At 36.7% G+C, this 26,058-nt stretch overlaps 1 long non-coding RNA gene across 3 annotated transcripts in view; it reads right to left on the bottom strand.

Moving 5' to 3' along the window:
• Positions 1 to 25,544, bottom strand: part of LOC105713477 (uncharacterized) — a 32,835-nt gene extending 7,291 nt beyond the window's left edge. Inside the window, exons 1-2 of one of the 3 annotated variants that reach the window (XR_001106566.2) lie at positions 25,442 to 25,544; positions 12,616 to 12,770 (exon numbers count right to left, since the gene is read on the bottom strand). This is a non-coding gene — a long non-coding RNA (uncharacterized LOC105713477). Of the gene's footprint in view, positions 1 to 12,615; positions 12,771 to 25,142 lie in introns of all 3 variants that reach the window. The other 2 variants (XR_010343588.1, XR_001106567.2) reach the window with 2 other exon arrangements.
• Between the last annotated feature and the right edge of the window lie 514 nt (positions 25,545 to 26,058).

Raw genomic sequence — 26,058 nt, forward strand, 5'->3', positions numbered from 1 at the left:
ATAGGTATAGTTACCAGGTATAGGTATTCCAAAAACACACGTTGTTTGAATGAATAAATGAATGAAATCAAAGATGACGTTTCTCTTAAAATTTTTAATGAAAATGTTTTGCAACACTTGGGGACTTCATACAGTTAAAAAAAGCATTTTTTTTTCCAGTGGAGTTCAGGATGAGTGATGAAATAAATTCTTCTCTCCTCCATGGTGGATCTCAGAATCTGAGCTGCAAGCTCTGAAGGTGTGTAGTGTGTTCTCTCACACCTCAGTGAGCAAATTCAAATAAACATGATCAACATGGTTAAAAGGTGATGAGTATACCCCAGGGTCAATGCCAATTCATAATCTCTATGGAGTTCTTTTCACGAGGCCTACCCTACTTCTTCTCTCTCTTCTCTATATTTGGAGATATTCGTAGTTTAAAAAAATTTGAGAAAAGGAGGCAAATAATTTTGTACATTGTCTATGAATAACAGCTAGGATTCCACTGATTTTTCTTAAAACAATATGTGAAGAAGTGAATACTCAAAGAAATGGATCATCCCCTGAAAATGTAATTAGCAAGTGTTGACAAGCTCTGGAGGACATCTGTAAAATGGTGACTCTGAAGGGGACGTAGGGATGGCAGTGTTGGTATTGCCATTCTCACTTCTCTGTCTGTCACTGTTCCATAGTAAATTAGTTATATATTTCTATTGGGTGAACATTTCCATTGGGCTTTTGACTAAAATCCATTATGTAACAATCATAAAGAGCAAAAAAGAAACCAAAATCGAAATTTAAGACAGCACAGATTGATACTGATGAAATAATACTCCATTGCTCATTCTAATATTTTTAAGAGCCAAGGGTGTGTTCTGCAAGTTCCACTTTTAATCAGCAGTACTGGCAAAACAAGGGATGGCATTGCCCTTAGGCTGAAGGCAAGCTCTAACCTGCCGTCTTTGTGAGCCTTAACTATATAATCCAACTCTCTGATTCAAATAAACTATGATGAGTGAGACTGCTCTGAAATACAAGGAATTCTCAGTCTGTATGAATGTACATATTCTCAAGAATTGAGTGAGTGAGAGAGAGACAGAGAGAGAGAGAGATGAGAGGAGAGAGAGAGAGAGAGAGAAGCGGAAATAATTGAAAAATTCCAAACTAATTTATTTTACACACATATATCCTCATTTACATACAAATATTTACTATTCTGGATTGCTAATAATAATGACAAAGCCTTTGGACAGATTAATAAAGGTGATTTACACAGCTTAAATGATGTTTCTGTTTTGTTATTTTGATGCCACTCCTGGGGTCTGACTTTAGCCGGGATACAGGGAGCATGGGGGAAAGCTAGGGTGGCTGTGCTGGAGCAGCTCAAATGTAGTCAGCTGGAGGATGCTTGTGTGTTTCCTGTGCACATGTGTGGACCATATAGAGCGGGAGCTGAAATGGAACTCCAGAAGACGGAAAGGACTCTGGCCATGTGTTCCTGGGTAGAGACGACCACCAGTGAAGCTGGGCCTTTGCGTTCACCCTGAGCATTGTTGTGAAAGGGGCCTGCGGGAGCCCCTGTACATCTCTCAAAAGCACTTAGAGAAGTATGGCCAGGACAAGAGAGGGTGAAGCCACCCACTCAAGTAAAAGTTCTTACCTCACCTATCTTCCCCTGCTTTTATCCTCAGTAGGAGTGCAAACATCCCTTAGAAATGAAGAAAGTCAGAGCAGAAGCCAGATCCATGCATATACACAGCCAACTAATGTTTGACAAGGTCACTAAGAACATACATACAATGGAGAAAGGATAGTCTCTTCAATAAAGGGTGTTGGGTAAACTGGATATCCACATGCAAAAGAACACAGTTGGACCCTTCTCTTACAACACACACAAAAAGCAACTCAAAATGGATTAAAGAAAAAGGTAAGAGGCGACCTGAAACTGTAAGACTAGAAGAAAACAGGGGAAAAACTCCTCAGCATTAATCTTGGCAATGATTTTTTGGATATGGCACCAACAGTACAGGCAACAAAAGCAAAAATAAACAAGTGGGGTTACATCAAAAGAAAAAGCTCCTCATGGCAAATAAACTATCAAGAAAATGAAAACACAGCCTAAAGATTGGGAAAAATATTTGCAAACCATATATTTGATAAGGGAATAATCTCAAATAAGGAGTTTTTCCAACTCAATAGTGGTAAATTACCTGATTAAAATAATTTGCAAAGGATTTGAAAAGATACTTTTTCAAAGAAGACACACAGATAGCCAACAGGTGTATGAAAAGGAGCTCAACATCATTCATTGCCAGGAAAATGCAAATCAAAACCATAATAAGAGATCACCTCATGTCTGTTAGAATGGTTATGATTTAAAAAACAAAACATGAAGTGATGAGGATGTGGAAAAGAGGGAGCTCTCATACATTGTTGGTGAGAATGTAAATTGGCACAGTCACTTTAAAAATCAATATAGAGGTTCCTCAAAAATTTAAACCTAAAGCTATCATATGATTCAGAAATCTCACACTGGGCATATATCCAAAGGAAATAAAATTAATATCTCAATGACACTGTGCTCCTAATACCCATTGCTGCAGTATTCACAATAGCAAAGTTATAGAAACAACCTAAGTCTCTGTTGGATGCATGGCTAAAGAAATGTATATACATAACTATATATAATAAGATATCATTCAACCTTAAAGAAGAAGGAAATTCTGCCATTTATAACATGGATGAGATTAAAATACATTATGTTAAGTGAAATGAGCCTGGCACAGAAAGACAAATAATGTCTAACCTCACATCTATGTGGAATCTAAAATAGTCAAATCCATAGAAGCACAGAGTGAGAATGGTAGCTGCCAGGGTTAAGGGTGCATGGGAGAAATGGAAGGATGTCAGTCAAAGGCTACAAAGTTTCAGTTAAACAAAATGAATAAATTCTAGAGACTGAATGTACAGCATTATGACTATAGTTAGTAATACTGTGTTATATACTTGAAATTTTCTAAGAGTATATCTTAAGGAGTTTCACCACAAAAAAGGTAAATATGTAAAAAGATGAATATGTAAATTACCTTGATTAAAGTAATCAGCTCAGTAGGTTTGTGTAGTATATGTATGTCAAAACATCACGTTGTACACCTTAAATATGTATAATTTGTATTAAAAATTTAAAATATTGAAACAAAGTAAAAAGAGAAAGGAAGTCAGTAGCACTCTTATTCTCAGAGGAGTCCTTAATTGGATAAGGGGAGAAAATTTTGCATTGAATAAATATTGAAGAGTTGATTCTCCTATTTGCACACATTCTCTCTCTCGATAGATTTACACATTTATTATAATATTTCTTGACATTTTGATTTGCTGATTTTATGCCTTAAAGTTCTGTTCATCAAAGAGTAAGCCAGAAGCCCAATTTTATCTAGAGACAGGGCAAGATTATAGCCAGTGAATGCATTTTAAAAGGATGGTGGGAAGCCAAAAACTGAAATTGTGTTCTACTGGTCTCCTTACCTCTGCTATTTCATCTCTATGATCTACTTCTTCAAAATCATTTCCTAAAAACAAGTTAGAAATTAAGAATAATTATGTGGATTTATTTTCATTTATTCCATCAGCACCAGTGATCTGAGGATTTACATCTTTTTTCAGTTCTGAAAGAGTCTCAGCTCTTTCTTCACTTGGAGCCCCACTGAATGGCAGAGACTCTCAGGCTCCCTCCTTCATTCTTAACTGTTCTGTCATGTATCTTTAAAATCTTTTTATCTTTCCATGTTGCATTTGGGTGGAAGTGTACAATACTATCTTTTAATTTGCTAACCTCTCTCTCTGTGTCCAGTCTAGAAAATATCTCATCTGATGATTTTTTAAAAATTTCACCAATGAGTACATTCTGATTTTTAAGATTTCTAATGTGTTCTTTTTCAAATACTTTTGTTTTTGTTTCATTTCTGTCTTGTTTAGTTTCATGATTTTTTTCTCTATCAGAAACTTCCTTCTTTATTTCTTTGAGTATCTCAATCACGTTTATTTTAAAAATCATTTTCAGATTGCTCTGGCATGTTCATTTTATCTGAAACAATTTACTTTCTGATTGTTGATTTTCTTTCCTCCTGTCATCTTTTTGGAATTTTGATTTATAAACTCATTTTAATGCTTATTTATTCTCTTCTTCTCTCTTCTTATTTATCCTTCTCTGTCTTCTGCAGTTTTAGGATGACTTGGAGAGCTTCAAACCCAAAGTAAGTCTTATATTCACGGTTTACAGCTCCTCTGCTGTTACTGTCAACATGCTGACCCAGTTACTAAGCTAGGAGATGCAGAATCAGTTCCTGACTGCAAAGTGTGTCTGCTCTCTCTAGCTTCCCTAGTGACTTTGCATAAGCCTTCGCCATAAGCAAGAGTTAGTTTGAGCTTTTTAAATCTCATTTAAAAAATGGTGGGTGTTTCCACTGTAGCATCCCTAATTGCAGCTTTAAGCAATTAGCTAGGCACTAGTACTCTATCTCATGTGGGACACTTCTAGAAGCAAGTTATTTATCTATTATTTTAGTGTTTATCTTTGAATTTTAATGTGTGTGTGTGGGTGTGTGTCTATCTTTTTTGTAAGCAAGTCTAGAGTTATCTTGTGTTTTTCTGTCTTTCTCCAAAATAAAGCAAGGCCTTTACTACACCTTAGCTATCCATAAACAATGTTCCCATTTCTGGCCACAACTATATTTATATATATTTTAAAGCATGTTAATCATGTATTTTATATTCCTTTTTAAAAATATATTTTATCTATATATGTTAGGAACATGGCAGGGATAGATGACAGTGTTAAAACCTATATTTATATTCCTTATATATAACCATCCTAATGGTTCTCTAATCCTCTATAATTGTAATGCTGTTGCAGAGTTAAAGAGTATAATGCTGTTACCACATTTCTACTGGTCTGGCTTAGAGACTGTCATAAGATTTTAACATTTTGAGTCAAATGGAATGGGCTGTAAAAGAAAAAGATTTATTTTAAAAATAGTGTTAATACTATAGAATTATTAAAAGAAATATTCAAAAGAAAAGTTTTCACATTATACATTGTTGCCATATCTCAAAATATTTCAAGACTTCCTGGGAATACTTTCAAAGCCTTCAGTAGAGTTTCTGGAGACATATCTTTGTCCTCTACGATGGATTTGACTTTTAACAAAGACCAGAAGTCACTCAGAAACAAGTTGCTGAATTCATCTATTATTTAAGCTGGGTAATGCATTATAGATCATAAGCAAACATTTTAGAATAAAAACTATAGAGCAGTGAGTTTCTTTTTGTGGCTTTTAAACTGGGTCTACAAATAGTTCCAAAAGAAGAACTTTGAAATGTTCTATTATTCCAGCTTTCCGAAGCAGTTACAATGATGCAAATGCTCATTTAAATAGTAGATCCTGGTATATTTGCGGAAAAAAATCCATAAAATTACCTAATAGTTATAGCTTAAGAAATGGAAAGAAACCTACAAGTCAGGATGCTTGGGCTCAAATCTAGATCTCCCATGAAGCAACTCTGGTACTTGAACAAACAGCTTCACTGGCCTGGCCTCAGTGTCTTCTGCTGTCAGATGGTGGCTGGTGGTAGACAGTCAGGATGTGGGTTGAAAAAAGCAATCTAAAATTTACTCTAGTGATATACTTGTGACATTTATGTTCTTTAATCTGTCTCAAGACAATTTCTGTCATTCTTTAATCTTTACTCTTGTACACCGAAAAAGTAGGATTTTATAGCTATTATAACATTTTATTGTTTTATATTCAATTTTATTTTCCCAAACCTTGAATTATTTGTAGTTATCTGTGCTCTTTATAATTTCTTCAATTCATTTTAAAGTCCAACAAACCAAACTGGATGCTAAGAACCTAACTGACAATATAGCAGAGATTTACCTCCAGGCTTTTGTTTGGCATTTAAAAAGATTTTCCAGAGTCTTGACTTGCTCACAACACTATTTTGCTGAATCATTCAGCATGTGGAAAACTGGGACACCCTTTCTTCTCATGTCCTCTATCAACTACCAAGCTTTTAAAGCCAACATTTAGAGCCACATCATTACAACTCTCCCAAAATGTAATATACTTTCTTTGATTTATATTCCAGAAACTGGTTTTTCTAAAGTAAAAAATAAAACACTACATATTACAGCAGGAAAAAAACCAAAATGTAACTATAAATATTCCTTGTTTTTTTTTTTTTTTTGCTTTTTTTTTTTGCTTTTTTTTTGGTTCCGATAATAAGAGTAGCAATATCTTTAAAGACAGATTCAGTGTAGGAATTAATAGGATGCAGTGAATGTCTGTATCTAGTGAGCATAGTAGAATATGGAACAGATAGTTATAAATTAGCATAGGAAAGATAAGTTAGTGAAAAGTTAATAATAAGGATGATTAAATTTTAGATTTTAGGAAAGTTGGAAGTGTCATCTCAAAATTCTGATGAAAAAAGTATTTTCTTTGGTTAATGTATGTGGGATTTTATTTAGTCTAGGTAATGGTATTAATGATTAATACAAATATGTTTATTTTGTGATTTTTTTGGTGGTTCAATTTTTATGGTATTTTTATTTTAAAAATCTCTGTTGGGAAAAATAAGGTAAAACAAAGTTCTGGGACTTGAATGACCTTAGTTTTACTTTATTGATGAGACCTCCTTCATTCCTGAGATTATAGCTATTCAAGTTTCCTACTGCTGGCTGCTGCAGCAGACCACCAAAGCTGACAGAAACCATCCTGGGACTTCATGTGAGTCTGTAACTTACAGAACAAACAGGAATAGAGAAGACTATGATATTTCTGTATTTTTGAAGGAATTAGAGACAAACTTCTTAGATTTCCTTCCAGCTGGTGAAAACAAGGGAGCCATATTTTTGTTAACATTTATAAACTGTAGAATTTCCTATCAAGACAGAATTCTAATTTTGACCAGTTAACCCTTAAGCTTTAAAAAAAATTTTTACACATCGCCTGGGATCCATCGTTTTAACATATCCTGATGTTATATCTGGAACCCTATCTGTACATTTTTCTGTTTCAATTATAACTAATCTGGCCTTATTTGGGAGAAAATGAAGAAAGGGCTTTTAAGTAACTTTTGCTGTTTATTTGGTGTTTGTCTTGTGCTCAGGCAGAAAAAAATTGGACTTCTGCTTTGTTCCCATGATAAAGCAACCCGATTATTTTATTATTATTATTATTGCTTTCTCTCTTCCTGGAACCACTCCCTCAATGCCACTCTACGCATTTCACTCCAAAGCCCATTGCCATGATGGTACCCACTATGTAAATAACACTCATGATGAAAATTTCCTAGCACCATCTGAATCTTTTTTGCACTAAATAACAGATATAACTCACCAAACACCACCTATAATACGATCAGTGGAAGAGGAAACAATTTTTACTTCATCAATGAATTCTTCAATATGATGAATGATGATTTGCTAAGGTGATATTGATCTGCATCTTAACATATTTCTGGGCTTATCACCACTGGTGAAAAGGAATCATTCTAATGGTATTGATACTAGTGTGGTATAATGATTAATTTTGTGCCCACTTGACTGGGCTATGGAACACACAGATATTTGGTGAAACATCCTTCTGGGTGTTTCTGTGAAGGTGTTTTCCAATGGGATTGACATTTGAATTGGTTGACTGAGTAAAGCAGATTGTCCACCCTCATGTGAGTGGGCCTTATCCAAGCAGTCAAAGGCTTGAAAAAGGGTGATTCTTCATGAATAAGAGGGAATTCCTTTTGCCTGACTGACTCTGAATTTGGTCATCAGGTGTTTATTCTGCCTTGGACTGAAACAGAAACATCGGCTCTTCCTGGGTCTCAAGCCTGCTGGCGTTGAGACTGGAATTATATCATCTGTTCCTTGGGTCTCTAGCTCACCAACTCACCCTGCAGAGTTTAGGGCTTGCCCACAATTGTGGAGGTGAGCTAATTCCTTACATCAAATCTCTTTTTGGTTTCGTTTCTCTGGAGCCCCCTTGACTAATATAAGTGACTTAGTATCAGTTATACATTTTGGGTACACAAGCATGACTTTTATTTCTAACACCATAGCATTCCCCTGGAGGCTCACGTGTTTATATACAAACCCCAAGTATGTATATAAGTTTGATGCTTAGAGTCAAGAATGAATAACTCTGTGGTCCATTAGTTTTGCTTAAAAAACTTTTATGAGGCCAGGTGCAGTGGCTCACACCTGTAATCTCAGCACTTTGGGAGGCCGAGGCAGGTGGATCACCTGAGGTCAGGAGTTCAAGACCAGCCTAGCCAACATTATGAAACCCCATCTCTACTAAAAATACAAAAAAAAAAATTTAGCTGGGCGTGGTGGTGTATGCCTGTAATCTCAGGTACTTAGGAGGCTGAGGGAGGAGAATGCTTGAACCCGGGAGGTGGAGATTGCAGTGAGCCGAGATTGTGCCATTGCACTCCAGCCTGGGCAACAGAGCTAGACTCCATCTCAAAAATAACAACAACCAAAAAAAACCCCAAAAAAGCAACTTTTATGAGTTATCACCCATATTGATAATTTATAAACTATACTAGTACTTGATAACATCCAAGAGAAAGCTGAAATGGGATAATGTGCAAAAGATGCTTTGGTATTTTTTATTCTCATCAATATTACCTATAGTACTTATATCTTAGGTGGCATGATTTGAAAGGGAAGCAAAGATACTGTTGGAGGTTTCAATCAATGTTTTAAAAATGTAGCGCTCATTTGTAATGCATTGGTAATGTTGATAGAGAGTATTTAGAATATGTCGAAGTGCTAACCTGTTTATTTGCCATTCTGATTATGTATGTTTTCTTCAACAGGGGTGAATGACAAACATCTCTGACTAAAAACAGGGAAAACAACAATCATAGTTCATACCTGCACAGTCCCCCTTACCCCATACCATTAGGAGGACATATGAGTGTTTAACTGAGGTAAAACAGAAGTGGAAATACTTTTAGAAATGTGCATCACCACTATTACACAACAGCTCTAACTGCTCGTAGAGTCTGATGCGTTTCTTATTGCAGGAGGTCTGAGGGCATCGTTTGTTTTGCCTGATCCTTATGGGTCAGGAAATAGTGAGAAAAGACTTGAAAAAGTTTGGCTTCTCAGAGCTCACTGTGGAGAGACTATCTCTAGAATGTGAGGTCATTTCTTACCTGAAGGGTTGGTTTATCTTCACATCCATGAAGTGTCATTTTCTCTGTGGTCACTGCCAATTTAAATTCATTTTGTGTGTGATGTAGACAGATGTCTACTAGGAGCTAGACTGAGGCCATTAACACTTCACGAGGGAGGTGGTTCTAGTTCCTAAGTGGTAGTTAGCAAGTCTGACTTGTGGTGCTAGTTTTACCAATTCCTGGGCCTTTCTGAATTTAACTAGTATTTAGTACCAAGGATTATTTCTTAGAAACTTTTTTCTATTATGAGCAAGAAATAAAAACTAAGATGTGTTCCTCAGTTGACTTGTCTTAAAGATAGCTAAATTAATTACTGGTTGAGAATAGAGGTACCTCTCTCCCAATAGAGGGACAATAAACTATATTGTCCATTATTAAAGCACTCCCTCTATTCTGTAGTCCATAATTTTTTTGATGGAATTAGTCTGTGGAGTATTTCTAAGTGGCTTAATTCTGGTTTTTCACCACTTCTTAAGGCATACAAACATTTAAAATCTTAATGAACTGCAAATTTTAGATATTGTTACAACTGCAAAGATTTATCATTTCTGTGGAAATTAGTTGAAAAAGCTTGTTTCCTTCCTTCCTTCCTCTCTTTTTCTTTCTTTCCTTCTTTCTTGTCTTTTCCTTCTTTTCTCCCTGCCCTTCCCTTCCCTCCCTCTCTTTCTTTCTTTTCTTTTTTAAGAAAGGATCTCACTCCGTTGCCCAAGCTGGAGTTCACTGGCACAGTCACAGCTTACTACAACCTCCACCTCCTGGGCTAAAGTGATCCTTCCACTTCAGTCTCTCAAGTAGCTGGGACTACAGGTGCACACCACCAAGCCCAGCTAATTTTTGTATTTATTGTAGAAATGAGGTTTCACCACGTTGTCCAGGCTGGTCTCAAATTCCTGGACTCAAGTGATCCACCCACCTTCAGCTCCCGAAGTCTCCGGATTAAGGTGTGAGCCACCACACCCAGCCAAAAAAGCCTATTTCTTTCACACAAGAGTTCTGGCTCTTTATTTCTTTCCAGGGCTTTCAGGCAAGGGTCATTCCTGCAAGCAGTCTTCCAGCTTTCCTGCATATGTGAGTCTTACAGAAAAATCCACTCAGCTAAGCTCCTAGGCTAATAAGCACCTCTTGCCTTCTAATTCTTGTGGGCTTTTGCCTAGGGCTGTTGTCAGGACCTCTTTACTTCCTGTTTTCTGTGTCCTTTCTAGGCCCATTTCTAATAGGTCTTCCCACTTCCATTCTGCTCACTCTGTCTTCTAAGCTCTGAACATTTGACCTGGAACTCATATATTACTACTCAAGTTTAATTTAAGACAGTGGTGGCTAACAAATCAATAGCACCTACTTGTGCTGAGATAATTAGTGAGCAGTACCAGTGGTCTGGTTTCTAAGATACTCCACAATATAAATACAAGGCACAAGGCTTGCTGGTGAGATGTTCTCTGCACTAGGAGTAACATCAGATCTTATTTTGGAATAAAAGTTTTGGATTCCAAGCATGGTATAATATAGAATATTTAATGTTAGGACATTCATCCAAAGTACCAATGAAATTCAAACTTCTAAAAGTATTAAGAGTGGGAACTAATAAGGCTGCACATGGATAGGCTCTTGAGACTAAAGAAGTTTTGGGAAGAAAAAAGAAGTTTTGGAATATTTTTTAAATTAAAAAAGAGAAATAAAAACACTTTGAAATGAAAGCCAGGGTTTAAACCATCAGCACAAAAACTAGGTAGCCATACAAATAAAACATATGCAAGCTAAATGTTCAGGGAGACCAAAAGAAGCTTCCATTCCCCGCCCACTTAAATAAAAACACTAACCACACCCACACAGGCCATCTAGCTATGACTCCTCTGAGAAAGAGCTTCTTGTGTTTTCTCAGGGAGGAGTCAAGCCCCCAAACCTCATATTTTGTTTTCCTATGTCCTCTGCTACTATTTTGATAAGCTTTCAAAAACAATACATTATCATTTCATTCATATAAGTCATATAAAACCAGAGCTGTTAGCTTACTGGTGATAGAAAATTTGTGTATTTAATTTAACATTTTTAAGGTATAAGTCCCACATGCTAGATTAATTAATGTTTACTTTTAATCATTCAAAAATATTTTTAACTCGATGCAAATGTATTAGGTTGATGAAAAAGTAATTGTGATTTTTGCCATTGAAAGTAAAGGCAAAGAGTGCAATTACTTTTATGCCAGAGTAATACATTTGTGAGATTGCTAAGGGAAGGATAGCCTGCATTACAGACTTCTTAAAATAACATAAAGACAAAATGTAAGCAGTGTTTCACATCCAAATGTGGGATGTTAAAGATTATTTTCTTTTGCTTTGCTTCTGCTTTTTGGTATTTTCAAAATTTCTACTTTGCTTTGCTTCTGCTTTTTGGTATTTTCAAAATTTCTACCATAGCATATATATTTTCTATTAGATATAAAATAGTGTTTACTTTTCAAATGTAGTAATTTTCATCAGTAAAGATAAAACATTGAAGCCAGTGTTTTGACTCCATTCACATAAACTTCTTTTTAAAAATGTGCTATAGCTCTCATTTTGACATTCCTTCAGCCTTCCCAATTAGCCCATAGTTCATTTCACTTTAAACATTTCTTCTTTGTGTTTGCAGTTGAAATATTCTCTTAACAACTCAGAAGGCTGCAGAAAATGCTATGCTTCATCAGGCAAAATGGATTAAAAAAGGGAGTGTGGTCAACGTTGGCAGTGAAGAATGTCATTGTTTGACAAACTATGCAGCAATCTGAGATTCAGCAGTTTCCTTTCCATTTAAGAAGCTGCATTGTAAACGAGAAGCTAAACCATGAAGAGATGCAAGATTTGTCTAGGAAATTAAATGTATGTTAGAGACACTGATTGAGACAATTTTTTTGTCAATTCTAAAGGACTCTACTGCAAGATGGGCTGTTATTCCAAAGGTTCCACTGTCTAGTTATTTTTCTTTGGGTATGACTGCCTCCCCAGCCTCTACAGACTATAACCCTGACCGGAAAATTGTTTATGGTGTTGCTTTTCAGGAATGGGGTGCCTGGGCCTGTTTGTTGGTACCAATTCTTATTGCTCTCTATTTTTCTTCAGGTCTGACAGAATACTTCAGCAGCGGACTAGCCAAGAGGTGGTGTACGACCACAAAGCTCAGGACACTGACTCCTTTCTCCACTGGGATGGCCTTCTCAGGAGGTTGTTCTGATCACCCCTAGTTCCAGTTCTTTTCTATCATTGGGTCAGCCCTGTGTTCAGATTCTGAGAAGTGTCCTAAGTGCAACACACACAAAAAGACCAGGAGCTGCCAATCATTCTAAATGTGAAGGTCTTTGAATCTTACGGAGCATTTTCATATAAAAATTACTTCTTCTTTGATCTTCGCAAAACTTACCCTATGAGATCGACATGATCTCCAAGTTACAGAGACAGCCAGATTAAGGATTGAACCCACATTTTCAGACTCCACTTTTGTGAAAACAGAGTTCAGTCTTTGGTTTTGCTTCTTTGTTTTCTAAGGTGTCCTTAGTAAGTCACGTTCCTCAAAGGCTGAAACAAACAAAAGCAACCATAAACACAAAACAAAAACAGAAAAGAAAAGAGAAAAAACACCCTTTCTGATAAACGGCAAATTTAAGGTGCTGATAATATGAAGATACATTTAAATTGAAAATACATTTGCCATAGCTTTTAGAAGCATTCATGGAAAGCTTTCTTGTACGCTGAAACCACTTACTTTGCATGGCCAATCTCCTCCGTGTGGGAAGAGTATGCAGAAGGCATTTGCCAAGGAGGCTGCTGCACCTCACCACTGCGGAGGCAGCATGACCTTCACCATTTCTGCCGTATGATTGGGTGACTTCAGTACTGCTCCTAGCATGAAAGCTGGCTCTATTTTATGGGATTTCCACTGTCCCACCCTACTTGAGCCAGTGTACAGTGTTAAAGATAACAAATGACCCCATCTGCTGTTCCTGACCATGCTGTATGTGCCAAGTTTAAATGAGAGAGTCTTACCTCGTGTCCTGTCTGGGCAAGCACAATGACCCATCTTTAGTACCCATTCCCCTCTGAGATCACAGACTAAGTCCAATTTCCAATTTTCTAGACTCCATTGGAAGGTTAGTTATGTCAATCCACAAGTTTTGACACTTTGGGCTTTTCAAATGAATTCAAATTAGAAGGTATTTAGAAGTCTCTGAGCTTCTTGGCTAAGGACAGTAAGAAAATCAGGAAACCTTTGAGTGGTTTTCAAAATGAATTTCTTACAGAGTCTTACACTTAGAGAGAACTAAAATATAAATTATTTATATGTAAACTGTTTATTCTTCTAGCAGGTGCCAGTATTTTCAAGCGAACTGTTGTGAAGACACTAGAGCTTTCAGGGTTCTGGTTCTATATCCCTGTAAAATCTGTAGAGCATTGAAAACCTGTATTTGTAAAACACTCCACACTTGATTCTGATAATCAAGGCCTCTTTTCAAGAAAGTCTGTTGATTTCTATTTGAAGAAAAAGGAGAAATAAAAAATAAAGCCAACAAACAGCCAGGACCATCTTAAGGGATTTAACCGTCTCTCCCCCGCCCCCCGTTGTATGGTCTGCATGGCAGTTAATACTCTCTGCAATCACCTTACTTTTTACTTATTTCTTCTCACCCACTTACCCATTGTATACACTCCATGAAGGCAGAATATTGTCTCTTTTACTTTGTACTAAAGATTGTTGAATGAAAAAAAAAGCCTTCAGAAAGCACCTCTATCCACTGTACCTTTCGTATGTTAAAATACATTAAAACCCTGTACTTTTAAGTGATTTAAAAATTTTCCACAACCACAATAAATGAATCAGGATAAAAATCTGTCTCTGTGCAGCTCAAGTGTTGGTTATTGTGTGTTAGTTACTTTCAGGTGGTCATCTGCTCAAGTCCATTTATCTAGATAGTATTAATTGATTATCAATAAGTCAGACACCTGTTAGGTGTTGTGATGAATACAAAAAGTACAATAACACTCTTCTTGCCTTAAAGAACTTATTATCTAGTAAGTGCAATAAAACCTGTCCACTGAAACTACTCCCCAAAATCATTACTCCTCCTATGTGAATAAAACCACTGAATCTTTGGCATATTCACCAAAGACACAGCAATTTGGCATTCATATTTTGGTAGAGTCAAATGTATTGTACAGGCTATAAAAATCCACTACCAAATTAATCCACCTGTGTGCCTATTACCCAAGATATTGGTATATGTCACTATGGGCACATGGTAAGGGAGTTCTTTTGATGGAATTATTGGATGTGACTTCTTCTAGGTATCTATACCCGACTATATTTTGTCACAGAATTTGCTGATCACTAAATAGCCACCTTGAGGAGGGGGAGAGAGGGGATCTAGTACAAACAAAAAATCAAATCTTCATTTCTAAGTGCTTACCCAAGGCCTGAATTTTTCTAATGACTTCAGGAATATATTTGTTAATACAGGGCAGGGAAAAATTTCATATTGTCAGCAAAACTTTGATGTTATCAAAATAAATCTGAGTCATATAATTTCAGCTTTTGAAGGTGGGGTTTGAGAAACTAGAAAAGAAGATTTCCTGACTGGCAAGTAGTGAGACAGCAACAGTCCCCTGGGAATGGAGAATCCCACATCTGCACCCCGACTCAGTGCAATTGCAGAGACCACCGCCAGGGTACCTAAGGCTGGTGCATTGAAGCAAAGGAGAATTTCTTTTTTCCATCAATATTCTGATGCTGCATGAAACAAACACCTCTTTTGTGACTCTTGCAGTCTCAGACAGATCAAAGCTTTCAAGAGGAGGTGTTGCCAGACAGTTTCATTGCTCAGGGCTAATGATTCACAGGAGAATCCACCCAGGAAAGTTGCTAAGCTGGTTTGCTGGCTGTTTGGTGAAGACTTTTAAAGAGATATTGCCACATTTGAAGACAGAATTTTATTTTACATAAAAATTCTACAGAGAGAAAACAGTGAAAAGACAATTCATACTATGATAAAGTAAATGGAATTTCTTTTAATTTTCATCCTTAAAAACTATATTTAAAAATGAACTGAAGAACATGACATAACTTTTCCTCAAACATCCCATTCAAAAGGTGATTTAAAGTTTTTCTATCTGTGGTGCTATTAAACTCTGCATAAATGCAGTTAAGTTGGAAATGTGCCATATGTTACTGTGGGAAAATCATGATAAAATATTACTTAATAAAGCCCTGTTTGGAGACTGTACACACAGGTGTGGGCACATGCACAGCATCAACAACCTTCCTTACATTGTAAAAACCAAAGCATATGTATGCTCGATTTAAGTATTGTTCTTACTTGAATACAGTTTGCTTAGACCAAAAAAGAGCTACTAAATAAATCCTTTTACAACCATGATTTCACATGGTTTTCTGGGAACTTTCATTTGGCAGGAATTCTGTGCCTTCATGTATCTTTTACCTAAGTCTTAAAAGGAGAGAAGTAATTAAAAAAATACACCTAATTATTTGGGAGGCTGAGGTGGGAAGATCACTTGAGCCCAAGAATCTGAGGCTGCAGTGAGCTAGGATTCTGCCACTGCACTCCAGCCTGAGCAACACAGTAAGATTTCATCTCTTAAAAATAAATAAGGAAAACAAAAAACAACTAAATTTAAATTTTGACATGATTTTAAAGACTCTTGGCTTGGCCCCTATCCATCAGTACTGGATTGGATGCTTCCTTTACTTGTCTCTACAGCTTGTGGCGTCTTTATCTGCGACAAGGGCTACAGCACGGTGCCTGAACCAGGAAGTGGTCCAGCCAACGGTTTGTTGAATGGATTGCTAACTACATCTAAGGCTATTTTCTTTATAACATGTATTTTATGAATATCCATTCTGTGAAATAATAGCTGTAAAGCCTATGGTAGACTGAGAAGTAGAATAATTTGAGTGATCCAATAATGATTTCAACACTTGACACTCAAACACTACCAGTTTGAGCCAAGTCGCATGGTTCTCGCTTGTAATTCCAGCACTTTGGGAGGCTGAGGTGAGCAGACCACTTGAGTTCAGCTTCAGATCAGCCTGGGCAACATGGTGAGACCTTGTCCCTACAAAAAAATAAAAAAAAATAGCCAGGCATGGTGGGACACACCTATAGTAGTCCAGCTACTCAGGAGGCTGAGGCAGGAGGATGACTTGAGCCCAAGAGGTCCAGGCTGCAGTGAGCCATGATGGCACCACTGCACTACAGCTGGGGCCACAGAGTGACATCCTCTCTCAAAACAACAACAAAAACAAAAACAAACACAGAACCCCAAAACACTACCAATTTGAGATTGAGGTGTGCAAGCAAATTTCTTCTTTAGAATGTTTAAATATTGTCATAGACTCAAGTTAAAAGATAAATGACATGTATTTGTAATCTACTGTGTCCAGGAGCTATACTTTGCATAAATATGGTCATATTTAACTGTTGCAATAAACCTATGAGGTGTTATTCCAACCGTTCTACAGACATGAAGAAACTGAGACTTAGAGAAACTTCAAGTTAGTAAATGGGAGAAAAGACGGGGTTCAAAGTTGAGTCTGTCTGACTCTAACAGCAGTGCCCTTTACATATAGGTAGTAGCATTTTTAGTTATTTATATCTTAGTGTTAATTATTTTATTCACACCTTGGTATGAATTATTTTATTGAGACCTATTTTCTGCTGAATACAGATGCTCCTCAGTTTGCAGTGGGGTTACGTCCCAGTAAACCCATCCTAAGTTGAAAATATCATAAGTTGAAGATGCATTGAATATACCCGGCCTGCTGAACAGCATATCTTAACCTAGTCTACCATAAACATGCTCAGAATACTTACGTTAGCCTACAGTTGGGCAAAATCACCTATCACAAAGCCTATTTTATAATAGAGTGTTGAATATCTTATGCGATTAATGAATACTATACTGAAAGTGACAAAGTATTTGTACAAATACTTGAAGTACAGTTTCTAAGCATACATATTGATTTCTGTCATCATAACATGAAAAATCTGAAGTCAAAACATTCTAAGTCAGAATGTATGATGTAACAGTCTTCCTGAGAAAAGGGAATTTTCAGGCAAAGAAAAAAGAGTGGACAATTTTAAAGAAGAAGATATGAGTAGATATCTGGGCCACTATAGTGATGCTTTGCAAACACAGCATGAGGTTTCAAGGTCCTGAATGCATTTATGTTGTGTTGAAGTTAAGCGGAGCATCTTGTGGGAAAGAAAGGAAACACTGAGGGAGAAAAGGATGGTAAAGGCTTTTTCTTCGAATTTGGATATATTTGGTTTTAATAATCACTGGTCATTAGAGAAATGCAAATCAAAACCACAATGAGATACTATCTCACTGCAGTCAGAATGGTGATTATTAAAAAGTCAGGAAACAACAGATACTGGTGAGGTTGTGGAGAAATAGGAATGCTTTCACACTGTTGGTGGGAGTGTAAATTAGTTCAACCATTGTGGAAGACAGTGTGGTGATTCCTCAAAGATCTAGAACCAGAAATACCATTTCACCCAGCAATCCCATTACTGGGTATATACCCAAAAGATTATAAATAGTTCTACTCTAAAGACACATGCACACGTATGTTTATTGCAGCACTATTTACATTAGCAAAGACTTGGAATCAACCCAAATTCCCATCAATGATAGACTGGATAAAGAAAATGTGGCACATATACACCATGGAATACTATGCATCCATAAAAAAGGATGAGTTCATGTCCTTTGGAGGGACATGGATGAAGCTGGAAACCATCTTCAGTAAACTAACACAGGAACAGAAAACCAAACACTGCATGTTTTCACTCATAAGTGGGAGTTGGACAATGAGAACTAATGGACACAGGGAGGGAAACATCACACACCGGGGCCTACTGGGGGGCCTGTTGGGGGTGGGAGGCAAAGGCAGAGAGAGCATTAGTCTAAATACCTAATGAATGCGGGGTTTAAAACCTAGATGATGGGTTGATAGGTACAGCAAACCACCATGGCACATGTGTACCTATGTAACAAACCTGCACATCTTGCACATGTCTGCACGTGTATCCCAGAACTTAAAGTAAAATTTGAAACAATAAAAATAATGGGAAATGGAACAGTACGTCTTTAAGTTATGAAGCGATACTGAATGTATCCTTATTTGGGAAATTATTTCTAGTTTATATTGGTTAACTTAAGCAACTATACATTTGCTTACTTAAAATTCATTTTATCTGATCTTTCATGTTTCCATGAGAACCTAAATGATGATTAAGAAGAGTATGAGTGGAAAAAATGTCAAGCTTGGGACAGAGGACTGGAATTTTCTCTACAAAGACAAATATAGCCCTACTTCTTCAACACCAGTTAACTTGGGTTTTGGAAATGAGAAAGGCAGGCTCAGCTACTCAGTCAGCAGGCTCATAGGGTATGACATAAGGCTTAGCTTTCCTTCATGCACATCCCTTTATGAAAAAGCAATTGTAAATGTCTATCATTACTTAGTAAGTCCTTTGCTTCTGAAGAACAACACATAGTAACTAAATACAGATGCCAAATGCTAACAAATTAGACTCTTTTCCTATGACTATTTGTCCATCTTTTGCTAAGAATTCCAAAGTCTTGCATATGTCCCAATAGTGGATGTTCTTGAAGTCAGTCTATCAATGGTAAAGAACACCAACTGTGGGAAGAGAACTTACTCTAAGAAACTCTGGAAAGGAATTGAATGCTTTATTTGTTTTTGCTGTCTCTCTTTAATTGTCAGGTACCTTATTCATGCTTGTTTCATTGCTTATGCACCCAAGCAATGAGGCACTTCCTGCCATGTACGCCAATACATCACTATTTCCACTACTGGAAGTAAGAAGATGGTGAACATAAAAGTCATTACTAGATGACATTGGCACACAACATTATGGCAGATTTTACATCCTAAATAAAGTTTATTTTTGCTAATATATGCTAGTTTATATTCTCTCACCACAGATTGGTAAACAGAAATGGAAAAAAGTAGACTGGTATTTTCAAGGCAATAGGGTAGAAAGAGTGTGTGTGTAACGTGTGTGTGTCTGAATAGATACTTCATGTTCTTTAAAAATAATGTGACTATTTTGAGTTAGCCATTATCAAATATTATCACATTCTATTTTTCTTACAAAGAAAGCTATATTAGATGACTGGGTTCAAATAAGCCTCTACCACTTACTGGTTGTATGACTTCAAGAAAGTTACTAAGTGTAGCCACGTCTCAAGTATCTCATCTGAAATGTGAAGTAATAATTTTATCTAACTCATAAGGTTGTTGTGAAGACCAAAGTCCTCTTTGGTGCTCCTTGAGCCTGGCTGGACATGATGACTCACACCTGTAATCCCAGCACTTTAGGAGGCTGAGGCGGGAGGATCACTTGAGCTCAGGAGTTTGAGACCAGCCTGGGCAACATAGTGAGACCTCATCTCCAAAATATTCTTTTTTTAAATGAGCCAGATGTGATGGCTTACACCTATAGTCCCAGTTTCTTGGGAGGTTGAAGCGGGAAGACCACTGAAACACAGGAGGTCGAGTCTGCAGTAAGTGGTGATGGGACCATTGTACTTTAATCTGAGCAACAGAGTGAGACCCTGTCTCAAAATAAATAAATAAATAAATAAAATAAATAAAAATAAAGAGGATGATCCATATAGTGTGCTTAGTGTAGTGCCCAGCATATAACAAGTGCTCAGTTAAACTTTTTTTTCCAAGAAATGAATTTTGAGGTTCCAACTAATCTTTATTTCACAGTGTAGTTAATTATTCCAGGTTACAGTCTTTGTATATTTCTACTTCTCCTAAAATACAGAGTTTAACGTGAAATATATACAAACTCCTAACACAAATATGGTGGCAAACATGAAGAGTTAACTTTTGAAGTAATTAGGAAGTTGATGAAATTGGAATCACTTTGCAACCTTATATGCTTCTTCCACACACAGTAACTCGTAATCTACTTGCTTGCTCTACGACTCTTCAGGAACACAGAGAAAATAGAACAAACTATGTCTAAAGAGTTAAGCTTAAATATACCCATCCCAAGTGGATGCAGATTGGGAAATTATTATTATTATTATTATTATTTCTGCTCTGTCACCAGTCTGGAGTACAGTGGCACCATCTCAGCTTACTGCAACCTCCACCTCTTGGATTCAAGTGATTCTCCTACATCAGCCTCCCTAACCTCTGCCTCCCAGATTCAAGCGATTCTCCTATGTCAGCCTCCCTAGTAGCTGGAATTACAGGTGCCCACCACATCTGGCTAAATTTTGTTTTTCAGTAGAGACAGGGTTTCACCACGTTGGCCAGGGTAATCTTGAACTCCTGACCTCAGGTGATCCATCCGCCTCAGCCTCGCAAAGTGCTGGGATTACATGTGTGAGCCACTGCGCCTGGTCTAATTGGGAAGTTCTGATGAAAGGTAAATTACACTTCAGAGAATTAGTGCCCAGAGATAATTGCAGTTGACCTTAATATAAGCTCCGAATAGTAAAACAAACATGAATTTTTGAATGCATAGAAAACACAAAAATATCTCTCACATATTTCTTCATCTAAATATACCAGAAAGGTCGCTGGCCTAGACTGAAAAGACTCAAAAGGAAGGGGAGCCATGGGAACATCCTCGTGCTCAACTGGAGTTTGTAATCTCCAGTCAAATCTGTAGGCATGCTTCCCAATCCTTGCAAAAGCTGAATGAGCCACATGCTCTACCTACCTATCCCATTTTAATGCGATATTTATAGGTCATGAACAACTGTTAAAATGCATTTCGGTAGAATAATTTTGTCATACAATGCCAAGTATATTGCTTCAAGTGCTGTTGCTAGTTTAGAGTTGAATGCTTTAATTGTTTTTGCTGTCTCTCCATAATTGTCAAGTATGTTATTCATGCTTGTTTCATTGCTTAGGTACCCAAGCAATGAGGCTCTTCCTGCCATGTACGCCAGTACATCACTATTTCCACTACTGGAAGTAAGAAGACAAAAGTCATTACTAGATGACATTGGCACACAACATTATGGCAGATTTTGCATCCTAAATAAAGTTTATTTATGCGAATATATATTAGTTTATATTCTCTCACCACAGATTGGTAAATAAAAAAAGTAGACTGGTATTTTCAAAGCAGTAGGGTAGAGTGTGTGTGTGTAACGTGTGTGTGTCTGAATAGATATTTCATGTTCCTTAAAAATAATGTGACTATTTTGAGTTAACCATTATCAAATATTATCACATTCTATTTTTCTTACAAAGAAAGCTATATTAGATGACTGGGTTCAAATAAGCCTCTACCACTTACTGGTTGTATGACTTCAGGAAAGTTACTAAGTGTAGCCACGTCTCAAGTATCTCATCTGAAATGTGAAGTAATAATTTTATCTAACTCATAAGGTTGTTGTGAAGACCAAAGTCCTCTTTGGTGCTCCTTGAGCCTGGCTGGACATGATGACTCACACCTGTAATCCCAGCACTTTAGGAGGCTGAGGCGGGAGGATCACTTGAGCTCAGGAGTTTGAGACCAGCCTGGGCAACATAGTGAGACCTCATCTCCAAAATATTCTTTTTTTAAATGAGCCAGATGTGATGGCTTACACCTATAGTCCCAGTTTCTTGGGAGGTTGAAGCGGGAAGACCACTGAAACACAGGAGGTCGAGTCTGCAGTAAGTGGTGATGGGGCCATTGTACTTCAATCTAAGCAACAGAGTGAGACCCTGTCTCAAAATAAATAAATAAATAAATAAAATAAATAAAAATAAAGAGGATGATCCATATAGTGTGCTTAGTGTAGTGCCCAGCATATAACAAGTGCTCAGTTAAATTTTTTTTCCCAAGAAATGAATTTTGAGGTTCCAACTAATCTTTATTTCACAGTGTAGTTAATTATTCCAGGTTATAGTCTTTGTATATTTCTACTTCTCCTAAAATACAGAGTTTAACGTGAAATATATACAAACTCCTAACACAAATATGGTGGCAAACATGAAGAGTTAACTTTTGAAGTAATTAGAAAGTTGATGAAATTGGAATCACTTTGCAACCTTATATGCTTCTTCCACACACAGTAACTGGTAATCTACTTGCTTGCTCTACGACTCTTCAGGAACACAGAGAAAATAGAACAAACTTTTCTAAAGAGTTAAGCTTAAATATACCCATCCCAAGTGGATACAGATTGGGAAATTATTATTATTATTATTATTAATATTTCTGCTCTGTCACCAGTCTGGAGTACAGTGGCACCATCTCAGCTTACTGCAACCTCCACCTCTTGGATTCAAGTGATTCTCCTACATCAGCCTCCCTAACCTCTGCCTCCCAGATTCAAGCGATTCTCCTATGTCAGCCTCCCTAGTAGCTGGAATTACAGGTGCCCACCACATCTGGCTAAATTTTGTTTTTCAGTAGAGACAGGGTTTCACCACGTTGGCCAGGGTGGTCTTGAACTCCTGACCTCAGGTGATCCATCCGCCTCAGCCTCGCAAAGTGCTGGGATTACATGTGTGAGCCACTGCGCCTGGTCTAATTGGGAAGTTCTAATGAAAGGTAAACTACACTTCAGAGAATTAGTGCCCAGAGATAATTGCAGTTGACCTTAATATAAGCTCCGAATAGTAAAACAAACATGAATTTTTGAATGCATAGAAAACACAAAAATATCTCTCACATATTTCTTCATCTAAATATACCAGAAGGGTCGCTGGCCTAGACTGAAAAGACTCAAAAGGAAGGGGAGCCATGGGAACATCCTCATGCTCAACTGGAGTTTGTAATCTCCAGTCAAATCTGTAGGCATGCTTCCCAATCCTTGTAAAAGCTGAATGGGCCACATGCTCTACCTACCTATCCCATTTTAATGCGATATTTATAGGTCATGAACAACTGTTAAAATGCATTTCGGTAGAATAATTTTGTCATACAATGCCAAGTATATTGCTTCAAGTGCTGTTGCTAGTTTAGAGTTGAATGCTTTAATTGTTTTTGCTGTCTCTCCATAATTGTCAAGTATGTTATTCATGCTTGTTTCATTGCTTAGGTACCCAAGCAATGAGGCTCTTCCTGCCATGTACGCCAGTACATCACTATTTCCACTACTGGAAGTAAGAAGACAAAAGTCATTACTAGATGACATTGGCACACAACATTATGGCAGATTTTGCATCCTAAATAAAGTTTATTTATGCGAATATATATTAGTTTATATTCTCTCACCACAGATTGGTAAATAAAAAAAGTAGACTGGTATTTTCAAAGCAGTAGGGTAGAGTGTGTGTGTGTAGTGTGTGTGTGTAATGTATGTGTGTCTGAATAGATATTTCATGTTCCTTAAAAATAATGTGACTATTTTGAGTTAAACCATTATCAAATATTATCACATTCTATTTTTCTTACAAAGATATATTAGATGCAGAGTAATTGTTACTATTCGTCAACTATTGAATATTCTTCTCAGAAAAAATATGCATAATTTTATCTATTCATTAACTCTCTCCCCAAGAGTTCTCTTGCCAAAGTGCTGTAACTACAAAATGACTTCAGTATATAGAATGATATGGAGGAACAAAAAAACTGACCATTCAAAATGATCTTTAAAAATAACGAGGAACACACAAACCAACAAATAGTGAACTTCATAGACACTGAAAAACATGTGATCAAAATGAGGTTTTCTGATGTAAGCGCAATGGGAAACATTGGAGGTGGAACCAACTATTAAGTCATTAAACTTCTTTCAGAGAAGGACTATTCTTTTCAAATTTTTGATGAGAGTGAGATGCAGCTCATATTTTTGTAGTGGTTTCGGAAGTTTGATAGACACAAGTTCTTGAGTGCAGTTATCAAATGTGTTCACTAAGATTTGTAATTCAATAACCCGTGATGCTGGAATAAGGACATATAGAAGTGCCTAATTTAAATTCTAAGGTATGTTAATTAGTATAAGAAAATATTTTTAAAAATAAACAGATATTTGTACTTTGTTCTGTAATGTAGATTTTCATAGTTTGAGCAATCTACTTAAGTCATCTGAATTTGCCTAATCAGTTTGATCACATTTAGGTTTTCAACAATGTGGGCTCTCTGAAGCAGTGACTGAAAGTGCCTGGTACACATGTTAGGCACTTAATAATGTTGTTGAATGTTCAAGTAAATGGATGAGTTACTGATTGCACAGGTAAAAACAGTCATGCTTATGGAAAGAATGAACAAATAAACAGTAAACTAGAATTACAAATGCTGCATATTTCATTTTCTAATTGACCACAATTTAGTTCATCTAGAAACAATTTTAAAATCAAGTAGATTTTAGCTCTTATTCATATTTTTCCTTTTTAGCTCTCATTCATAATTTTAGCTCTCATTCATATTCTTTTCTTATTGCTATTGAGAATATCTATTTTCTCCCTAATAGTCATTCCTATTTTTTTTTTTTAAACAAAATACCTTCTTTGAAGTATATTGAGATAGAAGTGTTCATTCTGGATATTTTAAAACAAGAGATGCTTGGTGAAGACCAAGAAAATGACAAAAATTCTTTCGCAAATATTTACGTGAACTAGAAGATACTCATAGTTAGGACATGTAATGCCTAAACTTTTGTCCAAAGTTTTCTTTTAGATTGTTTTAATGATTGTTGAATATTTGGTAATAAGATGAAAATACTGAAAACCAAAAAAGTGTTAGTTCTAACTCAATTTATCTTTCTCTCTATAATAAGCCCATATTTACAAATTGTACTTGTATGACTTTGGTCAAAAGCGACTCATCCTTCCCTTAAAAAAATTCATATGGAATTGAAGAGCAGTTTAAAACAATGTCAAATGAGATTTGCCATGTTGATAGTCAGTCCCACTGGCTCAGTCCCTGCTCTCTTGTTTACCTTTTCCTTCACTTCTGGGACTGTCATTCAAGCTTGTGGTGTCAACTCTCACTTCTGTGCCAAAGATTCACAAAAGCATTTTCTATCATGCCCTCTTAACTTGCTACTATTCTTGTGTTTGCATCTTTCTATTGTTGGTGATGTTGTCAGCCCAGCACACTCTGTCCTGGGTCAGCCACACTCAGAAGAAACTGCACTCGCACCTCCCAACTCCTCTGGTCACAGACAGCACCGAGCACATTCTGGTGCGATGGTCGCAGACAGCCATCTCAGTGACCTAAATGACTCGGGGAACTCACAGTTCTTCCAGCGGTGCATGCATGAAACCTGAAATCATCTTGATCCCTTCTTTCTTTTCTGCTGTGTTTCCCAGCCTTACCAAGCACTCCCCTTTTGTTAAGCTTTTCCTCTTTATTCTCACTGCCAAAATCCAACTTCTAACCTCCAATCTCTGTGACTTCCCTGCTATTTTCCAGGTTACTTATTATCCCAGCCCTTGTCCAATCTAGCCCATCCTGGAAAATGTTGTTGAACTTGCCCTGAAAAAGATCAGCTCATTATGTCATTTTTTTTTTTTTTTTTTTGCCATATTCAGAGTAGGCAGTAAGTATACATGGGGCACAAAGTAGCCATGCAAATTATAGCAGTCTTTTCTAGTAATTGCAGTCTCAGGTTTATATTCTCTCTGAAAGTAGAGAGAATATTATTAAGGAGGAGATTATTAGGGAGAAAAAAACATGTTCTCATGGCAATACATGAAGAATATGAATAAGTGCTGAAATCTCTGCTTGATTTTAAAACTGTTTCCAGATGAACTAAATCATGGTCAATAAAAAATGAAAATAAAACATGCAGCATTTGTAATTCTAGTTTGCTGCTTATTTGTTCATTACTTCCACAAATTTAACTGTTTTCA

The sequence above is a fragment of the Aotus nancymaae genome, unplaced genomic scaffold (assembly GCF_030222135.1).
Source record: "Aotus nancymaae isolate 86718 unplaced genomic scaffold, 86718_ANA_hifiasm-v0.15.2.pri h1tg000020l, whole genome shotgun sequence".
NCBI lineage: Eukaryota > Metazoa > Chordata > Mammalia > Primates > Aotidae > Aotus > Aotus nancymaae.